The sequence below is a fragment of the Triplophysa rosa genome, linkage group LG1 (assembly GCF_024868665.1).
Source record: "Triplophysa rosa linkage group LG1, Trosa_1v2, whole genome shotgun sequence".
NCBI classification, from domain to species: domain Eukaryota; kingdom Metazoa; phylum Chordata; class Actinopteri; order Cypriniformes; family Nemacheilidae; genus Triplophysa; species Triplophysa rosa.
This window is the reverse complement of record NC_079890.1, coordinates 27,895,033-27,905,843: the sequence shown is the minus strand read 5'-3', so window position 1 is coordinate 27,905,843 and position 10,811 is coordinate 27,895,033.

The window sequence follows — 10,811 nt, the reverse complement described above, 5'->3', positions numbered from 1 at the left end:
AGGGGACCTGCGGTGTATGTAGATAGAAATAGCTCATAAGGTAATAAAAACTTAACGCTAATGCTAACTAAAATGTGACACCTGTCTTTAAAGGTCCACGAGATTCATAACACCTGCAATTTTAAGAGGCAGACAGTTATGCCATTAATATAGCACCTTTGGTTATTTATTCAGTCACTTATTGCCTCTAATTGAGTCACTAATGATTGTTGCCGTGAACACTGTATTGCCTAAATTGCACCTGTTTTTCTCATCAGTTCACTGTCATCGGTTTATGAGGCAGGAATATATTCTAATGTGATCGCATTCAGTGAGCAGGTCGTCTATTATGCGCTACCTGATACATTATCTATCTTGAGCTGTAAATAGCATTCTCGGTCTTCAACAGCAGAGGCCACGTTGCACACAGCGATTTGAATAAGCGATTACTGTGCCTAGTGCTACGGGCTACAGCTACCATTATTATCAAATGTGGCAGAAGACGATCTCCAGCTCCTTCCAAACATCATAAATCAATTTCCGCCGAGCTCACCGGAGGCTGATGATGTGCCCTGATTGAAGAGCTAGTTACCTATAGATGATATGAATCCTGATAAAATCATTCAGATAAATGAGAGCCGGTTGCTTTGCCTTGCAATGACACAATTTGGACATGGCAGTGTTTAATAGGGGTGTTGCTTCTTCTGAGAGAAATTTTCAGCAGATAGCAGGACCACTTGACATATAAATCAAAGACAGATTATGGAAAGCATGATTTATTGATGCTTAGATCATGTGCTGCTGTTTCAATTGTAACCTAGCAAACATAACTTTGCATGATTTCCTGTGTGACATTGCAACCTAGTTATAAAGTTGAAATTTATCGGTTTTCTTAAAATCTTGACAGCCAATCAGGTGGCATTGAATGAGCTACAGGGCCCTTTGGAGTCAAGGTGGCGGAGAGATTTTATGAAGCTGCGCAGAGAACGTGATTGCAAGAAAGTTACCTTTAAGATATGCAAAAGTGCAACATATGATATGATTTTGCAGCCTGATCTCATTGTTTATATGTAGGTATTTGTACGCAAAGTTTACAAGCACAAAACGTACAATTTTATATGTTTTTATTGGTGCTGAAACGTTGAATTTGGACATATTACAACGTATAAAACGAAAAAATTACTACGTATTTTTTGCTAAAAAACAAAATATTTACAAAGCTTGTATCTCATTAAGACATTTGTATCATGCGTTTCAACAATTGTATCGATAAGCGATTTACATTTGTAGACCCCTTAACCTACCCCCAAACCTAAACCCTAAACCTACCCATTTTATAGCGAAGATAAAAAGATATAAAATCTAATAGCTCGAAATATGCAGGAAAATTACTATTTTAGTACCAATATAGCATTAAAAATATATTTTATAGTCGCAAATCCAACTCCTACCTATAAACCTAACCATACATTTCTTAAATCCAACTCCTACCTATAAACCTAACCATACATTTCTTAAAAATATGTACAGTATAAAGAAAAACATTACAGACAGATAAGTGCAATCACAAAAATGTATTTATTTCAAAAATACCAAAAGAGTCCAAATGACGATACGTTTCAGTCGCAGTCCTCTCTGGTGGAATACAACAGTTTTGTGTGGACACAGAGCAGAATTTAAGTTCTTAATCGCTGAAAATATCCAAGCTACGTGACGGCGCCAACTTTTGAATTTGTGACGACCAGCGTGTCAGCGCCGGTGTTGCAGCTAACGGTGGCAGCTGCTCAGGATGGAGATGAAGATCGCCAAATAATAGTTTGGATTTGGCTCTGTTCCTCGCAGTCGAATGGATTCTGAAGATATTACATGTGATGAATAAAATTGATTCCTTTTGTAATTATTTTGCGTTTTTGGTGTATTTCATGGTTCTACTGTCAGTCACAGCATGTTGGAAAATGGTTGGGACCAATGGTGTCCCATGGCAAACAAAGCAAATATTACATGATAAGTAATGGTTAAACGATTGCAGAAATGTTGTTCATTTTAAAGTTTAAAGTCTTGTTTCTTCTAAACGAGTTGGCCGCAGAAATCACACAGAACCAAAATAATTTCATAATAAGTAAACGAGTAAACCTTAATAAATGCAATTGAAAACATAATGTCATTGATGTGACAAATAAATAAAATATAATAAAATAAATGTTAATGCTGCAATTACGATATTAAGGATTAATTTGTAAGTCTGTAAAGTTGTTCATATGTGAATAATTAATGTTTTATGTGTCGTCAATACGTCAGTATTATGCGTTTAGATGCTGTAAATACGTCAGTAAATATACGTTTTATAGAACCACATTTTACGCAAAATACTTACGAATTCTCATGAGATCATGTTGCAGGATTTTGGGTATCTTGAATGGACAGTAGTCCTCATTTGTTTTGGTACGTGAATCTGTAGAATGTATGTCTGTATATGAATGTTCTGCCCTATTAACTACTCCATTGGCTAAATTAGACAATAGATTAGTTGTCCATCATTTATTTACAGTATTGATAACTATTTCATTATTATGATGCTGTTTTGAGATAAGATACATTATCTTGACTCTTTATAGTAGTGCATGCAAGATATTTAGGAAATATAATCTTTTCTTTATTACATTTTTGCACACATTTTAATATTAACCTTATTTCTGTTGAAGAATGAATGATTTTATTTCATCATATGCTGCTGTGATGCTATGGATGACAAGCCACTCTGTTTGTTTGATCTACAAGAACCACTGGATTTCAAGAGTAATCGGACAGACTTGAGCCTTGAAATCACACTTCTGCAGGACTGCATTACTTACACAGAACAAAAACTATTCACACCACAGGATCATAAGATATTCAAATCAGACCGTACCTGAGACACCACAATTACACACATTTATTATAACATGTATGTTTATTGTACTGTGTATGATTTTTGTACATTTGTAGTCTATTCATGGATATAATTTGGACAGTGCTAGATGCCAAACAAACCAAATATCTTGCACAATTTCCTATTTAAGAACTCCAGTGAGACATGAGTTGCACTTCACTTAGGCTACTATGATGCTAACCAGCCAACATAACATCTGAGTCCCTTCACTTTTTAGTCAAAAGTTTCTCTCTTTTTGTTTATACCCACATTTCTTAGTCTTTCATCTCAAAGCATTTACTTCACATGTAGGCCTATTACTCATTATGTTGGCCTGCTGACTTGCAGAAGAGCATTTTAGCTTTTTGCCAACATAGGCAGAAGGTGAACCAACTGCAGGGTAAAGCTTTTAAGTCTATGAGGTGGATGTGTGCACACCCCACCTCTGGGAGTTTTGATTCTTAAAACACATTAAAAATAGATTCCCTGCCATCTGGAGCCATACAATCGATATTAAAAGATCTCAGAAAATCACATGCCATTATTATATGTGGCATGTTGTAGACAACGTTAGCATCAAGTTTTGAGGTAAAATCCAGGAGAGTGTCTTCATCACAAGTTAAAGGGACGTATACTGTAGGACCAAAGTCATCTCAGTACTACTACTCTTCTAGTAGCCGGGCTTTGGAACATAATATCTGATTTCTTGCCGGTACAATAATGGACCATCTTAATCTGCAACAAACTTCCCAGAAACCAGCTATCATGTCTAAAACTCAAACTGGATTTTCTAACAGTATATTTAAATGCGGATATAAAGAATAAAGAGGAACACTCATTTAACATACATGTTCTAATGGCACTATATATTTTACATTTTAATCTTTTAATTTTCTCAGCACATACGGTATAGGATTTGTCTGTGATAACTGATTTAAAGTCAGCATTTACCGTCTCACTATTAACAAGTTTTTTTTTATTTGGGTAGGGGATTTATCTCAGGCTATAGCGATTAGGGGTGTACTCTTACATCATGCCAGCCTACGGCTATAGAAGGTGTGCACATGAATTTACAGCCCTGTGATACATCCACTGAGTAGCAGTATGTTCAGATGGAATGCAGTGAATCAAGATACCAAAGTGTGCATTGGCAGTCACGCTTTTGTGTCAGTTGAATTTGAAAAAAAAAACTGTATATTGTATATATTGTCATATATATTGTAATGACTACTAAGAATTTAAACAGAGCATTTACCTGATAGCATGTTATGTAAAAAGCATCTAAATGTAAAAATTTTGCCAGCATTTAACGTCAAGGTTTTGTTTGATTTAACCTCAGGATTCACCCTAAACAACATGCCAACTGCATTCACGTTTCAATACCTGGATTAATTTTTTTCTGTGAGCTGAGCAGCTCCTCCTAATAAATGTAGACGTGCAGCAGTATGTTTGGTTAATCCTTCGGACAGGCGGTGAGAAAGTGACGTCAGTGCATACCTTTGTAAATGTTTTCTATACACATTTACTCCGCCTAATGGCTGGAATACACTACAAGACTTTTAAAATCTTAACAGATTTTTTTAAAACTAGACATCATACACTTGCGGACATTTTAAAAGTTTCAGATAGAAACATCAAATCAGCAGACTGGCACAGACTTTCTTCTACAAGTCCAGACTGAAAATCTGGGCAAACGTCTTGTAGTGTATTTTAGCTGTTTATTTGGTCAAAAACCGGTAACGTTACCTTCAACGGCGAACGGCGCTATAAAAAAAGCAATTTGTTTGAATAATCCATATCAAGGAAAATTCTGACACGCCTGCCTAACGTTAGCCTGCCCATCAAAAACGCTACGTGCAGGTATCCGTTTAAAATGCGCTTTCTTTATCATTTTGTTGCGTTATCAAGTCTGCTTGTGCTAACGCGGTAAACAAGGAAAATAAATTATATCAAAACAGTTAGGCGCTGTGTCCACCGAGGCGTTTACGCCTGCGGCCGGCGTGTTTTTTCAATTGTTTCCTATGGAAACGCCGCGCTTTTAAAAAAAGCCATCAGCTGACGTTTTTTTTCCGCGCTCTGCGCTGGTGCTATGCGTTTTTTTCACGCTCAGCGCCGGCGTTCGACCGAGCGCCCTGAGTTGAAAAATGCTCAACTTTGGGCAGAACGCCGCGCCTGCAGCGGGCGTTTTCAGCCGAGCTCCTGCCGTTTTCAGCCGCGTAAATGCGCCTCGGTGGACACAGCCCCTTAGTACTGACGGACAGCGCTGCGCTGCTATAACTTTGAAGGAGATGAAGGAAAGGTCTATGGGAGGCAAATCCTGCCAAATTTAAATAAATTAATTAAACGATGAAAATGAAAATGAAAACCAGATTAGCAATTTCATTATACACAACTGCGTGCACAATATGTGCCAAAATGAAAAATAAAATGAAATTATTTTATTTTCATTTTTACACTGACAATGCGTTGTCCCTGTCAAATTGAAAAAGAAAATGCAATTGGTGATTTGACATTTCATTTTCACTAAAATCTCGAGGCAAGACTGCCAATATGAAAATGAAAAGGCAAATGTGAAAAAGAAATTGTAAAAACATTTTTTACAAAGGTTTTATTAATGTTCACGCAATAATACTGACACATTTCAAATTAAAATGTAAACTTTGATTTTCATTTTATTTTCTCTTCTCTTTTATTTCATTTTCGTTTTCGTTTTCATTTTCTTGTTCACAGTCATGCAAATGACATGTTAATTAGTGGGTGTGGACGAGCGTCTGCATTACTGGGAACGCCCACAAAAACGAACGGGTGTAGAACTTGTCAGGCGCTTGGCCTTTATAGCTTTGTAATGATCACGATGACTGTGCCTGGTGCAATACCGAAAAGTTGTTGTGTGGTGTTCTGCATCTCTGATAAGTTAACAGAGAACAAACTAAAGCATTGGAGAGCCTGTATCTCTAGCGTGCCCTGAAACATGCCGGAGCGCGATTGTCCCCACTCCGCCGCTGACCTGCTCTTACACTGTACATTACCATCCGCACCCAAGCACGCTATCATCATTACACTGTGACTGCTTTTAAGAAAACATAAACAAAGCGATCTTTCTCAGCACAATAGAATCCATCGTAATGTTCGGTTTGAGGTTGATACGGTGTGTTTAACTTCACGCGCGTGGCGCGCAGACCAATTCGCTTATGGTATCACGAGATCCAATATAGACACTGAAGATAATCTATCAGGATTCGGAAAAAAATATAGTAACAATACCAAGTGCAGTACTTTTTTTTTATCCACATGGAATCCCACGCGCATCATCATGGGTAACACTGCAGACAGGTAATGAATTAATGAAATCGGGAGATAACACAAAACATTAGCTGGAAAAATCAAGTGGTTGTTGGATGTAACTCTGGTATTGTAAGCATCATGGTAAAACAACAGGTTCTTTCAATACTGTAGTGATGTATGTTGCTTCAGGTCTTGCTGTTAAAGGAAAAGTTCATGCACAGCTTTAGTGATAGAAATATTACATTTAATAAACACAGGCTGTTTATTTTTTTAGCCATTTTATTGTAGGAGTCATCTTTAAAATGAACAATATGTGTTTGTAATTTGTGGCTAGGTGTTGCTGGGTTTTGGATCAGATTTGTGCTGTAAACATTAAAATTGTGTGGAAAGAGAGTGCAAACTGTTATAAAAAGGCACTAAAAGCAGCAAAGGCTGAGCACCTCCGTAACCTCATAGAAACTAACAAAAACAATCCAAGGTTTTTATTTAGTACAGTTGCTAAATTAACAAATAAACAGACATCACCTGACCTGGTTATTCTGCCGCACCTTGGTAGCAATGAATTCATTAATTTTTTTACAGAGAAAATTGAAAACATACGAGACAAAATAGTAAAAACTCAACCTCCAAGTCTGTCCAATGAATTAGTACCAACCATCGCCCCAAAAGAAAGGCTACAGTGTTTTTCACCTATAAAAAAATGAAGATTTAATTAAACTTATTGCAACATCTAAACCTACAACTTGCTTATTAGACCCCATACCAACTAAATTATTAAAAGAGTTATTACCCGTTGCAATTGAGCCCATTTATAACATTATCAACTCGTCAATTAATCTAGGCCATGTCCCAGGAGCCTTTAAACTGGCCGTCATTAAGCCTCTTATCAAGAAACCAAACTTAGACCCCAATGAACTAGGAAACTATAGACCGATTTCAAATCTCCCTTACCTGTCTAAAATACTAGAAAAAGTAGTGTCCACTCAGTTGTGCTCTTTCTTACAAAATAATGACATACACGAAAAATTCCAGTCAGGCTTTAGACCGCATCATAGTACTGAAACTGCGCTCGTTAAAATTACAAACGACCTGCTTATAGCATCAGATAAAGGTAACATCTCACTCCTAGTCCTGCTCGACCTTAGTGCTGCGTTCGATACTGTAGACCATAAAATACTTCTAGATCGCTTACACAATTATACCGGTATTCAGGGACAGGCACTACAATGGTTCAGATCTTACTTATCAGACAGACATCAATTTGTCCATTTAAATGGGGAATCATCAAATCTAACGCAAGTAAATTATGGATTACCTCAGGGATCGGTTTTAGGACCCTTGCTATTCTCCATATACATGCTGCCCCTTGGAAACATTATTAGAAAACATGGAATTAGCTTCCACTGTTATGCAGATGATACTCAGCTATATATCTCATCAAGACCAGATGATTCCTTCCAACTATCCAAATTGGCAGAGTGCATCGACGATATAAAGCATTGGATGACTTGTAATTTCCTTCTTTTAAATTCTAATAAAACAGAAATATTACTTATCGGACCAAAGACACGTGAGCAGAATATTTCGGATTATGACCTGCAAATTGAAGGCTGCACTGTTACTCCAACAAATACAGTTAAAGACCTTGGCGTTATATTAGACAGCAACCTGTCATTTAAAAATCACATCTCAAATGTCACAAAAACAGCCTTCTTCCACCTTAGAAATGTTGCCAAATTGCGAAATATTTTATGTGTGGCTGACGCAGAGAAGATTATTCATGCATTTGTGACCTCAAGACTTGACTACTGTAATGCACTACTTAGTGGTTGTCCTGCAGCATCAATAAACAAACTACAGTTAGTTCAGAATGCAGCTGTCAGAGTTCTAACCAGGTCCAGAAAATATGATCACATAACCCCAATGTTATCAACCCTTCACTGGTTACCCATTAAGTATCGTATTGACTTTAAAGTTCTTTTAATTACTTATAAAGCCTTAAACGGTTTAGCCCCTACCTACATAACAGAGCTTCTACCACACTACAACCCATCACGCTCTCTAAGATCTCAAAACTCCAGACTTTAGATAAGACCTAGAATAACTAAATCCACCAAAGGGGGTAGAGCTTTCTCATACGTTGCACCTAAACTGGCAAGAGGGCGAGTAAATGATGACAGAATTTAAATTTTTGGGTGAACTATCCAACTTTGAGAAAAATGTTACCATTGTCAATTAGACTTTTATTGACTGTGCTGCCCTCTGCTTGCTGTTTTTTTTGCACCCTGGATTTAGTGTTTTTGCCAGATGCCATTTAACTTCAAAATTAGTTCTTAAAAACTTGTTTTACGCCGTTCCATTGTTTTCTGTCTTTTTAGTTTCAAGCATAAGAATGCATCCTACATGAACAGCCTCATACCATGTAAAATGCATTCTCCTTTGTTATAGCCTGCTTTGCACATAGCCAAAATCAGTGAAGTTGCACAGATGCATCTCAGTTTTCCATGAGGCATCACTGCAAGGCAAATTGTCACTAGTTTGTTTTTATAATGCCCCATCAGTGTAATATGTTGTGACCCAGATTGACTTTGAGTATCTTGTGGCTTTGCAAAGCATCACTGATGTTTTGTCCCAGTTTGTGTTTGACACAATTTTCCTTCTTCTCCATTTTGCGCTGATTAGTGGCACAGAACTCTTTTCTAAACTCCCTCACGGAGCCTCGTGATTGACAAATGAAAACAAACTATCAAAATATTGGTTTCTGTGTCCCTTGACAGTGTTCTGTTTTTGCATTTGATGGTTTCCCCTCTGCACTAATCTCCGCAGATGTTTAGGAAGTCACTTTGAGCAGGCAGGTAATCTTTTGACACCAGCAGTGACACCCTAAAGCGCTTTGTGATGCCTGCTGCTAATTACAAACAAAACATGGTTAAGCTTTGTTGATTCACTGCTGGAGGCAAGACAAAAATAAATGGAAAGGAGCAATTACAGGTCTGGGGGTGAAGACTCTGGTTCTCTGGAGATGGTTGTTAAGATGGGTAGATGGAAAAATCTAACTAAATACAGTAGGAGGTCAGAGGCTTTTTGTAGTAGCTGCTACTGCCCCAAAAATGTTGGGCAAAACCCTGAGACATGAAACGTGATGGGGAAATTGAAACAAAATTGTTCCCATTTTAATCAATGCAAGTGGTTGTTTTGGTGCGTCACATTGCACCAAATGCGGCACATTACCCTGCTTCTATTTTGATGCACCTCAGCACTTTATTTTTCCTGTTTGTATGCAGTACATTTTTCTTCCATCATATGTGTGAATATGCTGTTATGATCGTTGTTGATATATTTAAATAGCTTTTCTGGGAAAGCATGATGCTGGCAGCACTAAGGCCATGGGTTCATTCCCCAGAGAATGCACATACTTGGAAAATGTTAAGCTTGAATGCATTGAAAGTCACTTTAGATAAAAGCCAAATGCATACATTTGAATGTAACTAACTAAACATCATGAAAGCCCAGACAGATGTTTTTGCCCTCTGGTCTCTGTCTACTATCTTAAGTGAAAATCTTTATTTCGAACCATATACATAAGCGTTTGTCATATTTTTGAAAAATACGGTTGGATAAATTGTTATTTAGCTATTTATCATTACCGTTTATAGGATTGTATTAAAGGTCCAGTGTAAATTGAAATTTAGTGAAATTTAGCGGCATCTAGAGTTGAGGTTGGGAATTGCAACCAACAGCTCACTCCACCCCTCCCTTTTGAAGCAATACGGCTGCTGACACAAAACTAAGATGTCGTCACGTTTTCGCTTCTTTGCCAAAGGAGATAAAGTATTTACGAAATGCGCTATTGTAGAAACAACGTGGTGAATTCCATGCAACGGGACCCACGGTGTAAACATAAAAAAAAAAAACATTAAAAAAAAAATCGGATACAAAATTAGATTAGACTAACTATGTAGATGTAACAAAAACATAAATTAGACTAACTATGTAGATGTAACAAAAACATAACGCTTCATTATGTAAGGTCTTTAATATACACCTGTAAAGACAGTTATGTGTATTATATTGCATTGCTATCAATAGATTTCTGAAAAATGACACATTGGACCTTTAAGCTAACAACTGTGTAACAGTGACTAAATTTAGAGGAGAGAACATGTAGATGTTATTTCTCAACAAGCTTATTGTTATTGATATTCATAACTATTATTAATGTTCACTCAGAGTAAGGGCTAGTTGGTCTAGATAGGTTGTACATGCATTTATCATTGGTGCGCTAACACTGTCAATTAGTAATCCTTCAACATTGATCAGGTAGAGTGAACATTTGACCTTTCTCCCACAGCCTATGTAAAGCGATTGTAGACAAGCACCTAAGTGTGACTAAGCCAACAAAATCTCCCTTGGGTTTCTCTTGAGTATGTAAATGATGAAAAATGTAGTCTCTCAGAATAGTTGGTGTCCATATGTTGATGGAAATGTGGTCTGATTATAACTCAGATTGCTAGATTAATATGTAATCTCTGCTTGGATACAAGTGAATGAGGCAGCTAATAGAGATCCCACATAGACTTCTGAAATCCTCTTTTCGGGGGTTAGTTTTTTGTCGTTTCTAGATCAATCTAAAAACGTT